The 2,114-nt window shown below is 40.1% G+C and overlaps 1 long non-coding RNA gene across 1 annotated transcript; it reads left to right on the top strand.

Annotated features, from left to right (window-relative positions):
- The first annotated feature begins 249 nt into the window (after positions 1–249).
- Positions 250–1,574, top strand: LOC138489806 (uncharacterized). Its single transcript, XR_011274915.1, has 3 exons — positions 250–526; positions 636–753; positions 1,027–1,574. It is a non-coding gene; the product is annotated as an uncharacterized lncRNA (long non-coding RNA).
- Positions 1,575–2,114: the final 540 nt, after the last annotated feature.

Here is a 2,114-nt window from a genome sequence, read left to right as displayed (position 1 = left end):
GTAGCCATTTAAGCCTGTGACGTATTTCCTATTTTGTTGTTTGTACATTGAAAGTTTTTTTATATGTACTGTCATGGACCAATCTATTTAATTGGATGTTTTAGACTTGCCGATTTCTTCGTTATTATTAAAATTTGATATTATTTTTTATTCCAACTGGTCCCCCATATTGTTTTGCTTTAAGTGTTAATGCAAGGCACCTCTAGTACCCGACTTTGAACTTTGTCTCCCTATACAGTAATGCATTATTTCCCACCCTCAACAGGATAAGAAAGGAGATAGAACGGAGAACGTAGGTCACAGATTACATGAGATCTATATGAATCGGTTCCTCTGACCTATGTAATGACCCATAGGAGCTTACAGATGTATAATTGGATGTTTGAATGATCCCCCTAGCGATTCATTTGCTTTTACGAAGGTTGGACAAGAGCTTTACGAGAATCCACAGGGAGGGAAGAAAAAGTTAACAGAAAGTGACGTCGTTTAGACAGCGCTCAAGAAAAAAAGAGTCTTAACTGACTGGGTAAGCCGAAAAGAGGCAAGCCATACGAACAGCATAGGTAAACTTGTGAATATATTGCTAATGGGCTATTCTTGTGTTTCTCCTTATTTCTCTCCCCCTATCTTTCTAGCTAACAGGGACCTCTTTCCCTGTGAGACTTGAGACGGCTTTTCTCCACTCTATGATCACCGACACACAACGTAGAGATTCTGCATTTACGAACAAGTCTTTATCCACTGTACCAAACGGTGAGTGAAATTGACTCTTGTGTCTTAGCCCTTGTGTGAGAATAATAGAAGTTTAGATACCACTAAGGAGAGACATCCCATTAGCCAGGGACCTGACTGATATACCTAGGAATAGGAGCAACTGTACACGATGCAGGAATACTTTGCTTTACTGTAGATAGGCTGTGATTAGATTTTGAGTCTAGATTGCTGTTATTAACCAACAGTTGTCATAGAATTAAGTAGCGCGAATAGGTTATTGACACTCTTTTTTTATTTATTGCTCCTTGATAGGTGGAGATTTTCTTCCGAGTCGGTTGACCTAAAGGGGCATAAAACCCTGTGGAGTCAGAATACCACTGCAACTCCCACAAGAACTCTGCAAAGGAAATGTTTTTGATTGAAAAATCTCTTTGTTTTTAAATGTTGAGCTATACTGTAATGTGTTGCATGTCTTACTAACCCCTCACACAAGCCCCTGAAGAATTTATGGGTATTTAATACGAGACACCAAGCACGGAAAGAAACATGTCGGGCACATTTTGTGGTTGTGGAATGAAATTTTGAAATTGAATGAAGGAAGAATGAATGGAATGTGATTGAGTGAGTTGTGATCAATGAGGTATGGCCCAGTGCGATTAGTAGCACAGCACAAGACACTTTAACGGATAAGCACCTGAACCAACATACTTACCGCGTTAAGGGGGTTAACACATGTAGACACAATAAAGTACGTGTCTTCCTCATATTTTTGGTAGAAGTCCGAACAGGTACTTCAACATTGTGAGTTTTTAACTTTTTGTATGCACTTGATAAATAAAATATGTATATTTTTTTATAAACTTGCTGTCATGCATATGTTCTTTCCAGCACCATAAGTGAAAATGGTCATATAACGTAATCCACCTAGACAAGGTAGCAATTCCAAATCAAAGGGACTGCTTGTGATTGATATCCCTTAATCTCCCTCTGTTTGATTGTGTGCTAGATGATGCCAGTGGCTAACAATGGCGTCATTCATTGGTTGCAGTTCCAAGCCCCAGGTTAATAAAGGGTTTTTGAAACATGTGGTCGAACTGCCAACATTCCACCGGCGGTTCGCCAACCGCGACTGTCACCCACGGGTTATGTGTAGAGTGTGTTAATATATGTAGTATGTGTATGACCATGTGAGCCCCATGTGTGTAGCCATGGCATATCCTATTTGTTGTTGATCCCACTATTCTGAAGTTGTCCAAGTAATGTTGTTCTGTAACGGGGGGAGGGGATCGTTTGTGCTTTAGTAACATTTGTTTGTTTGTTATGAAAAAGGAGGAGTGTGGTGTGTGACCCTCCCAAGTGTGTTGCCCTTTTAAGGGAATCTGTCACTCCCCTGTGTATTG

The sequence above is a fragment of the Ambystoma mexicanum genome, chromosome 9 (assembly GCF_040938575.1).
Source record: "Ambystoma mexicanum isolate Mex_15411 chromosome 9, UKY_AmexF1_1, whole genome shotgun sequence".
In the NCBI taxonomy this organism is placed as follows: domain Eukaryota; kingdom Metazoa; phylum Chordata; class Amphibia; order Caudata; family Ambystomatidae; genus Ambystoma; species Ambystoma mexicanum.
The sequence above is the reverse complement of the archived record's forward strand: the minus strand, read 5'-3'. Positions and strand labels throughout refer to the sequence as shown.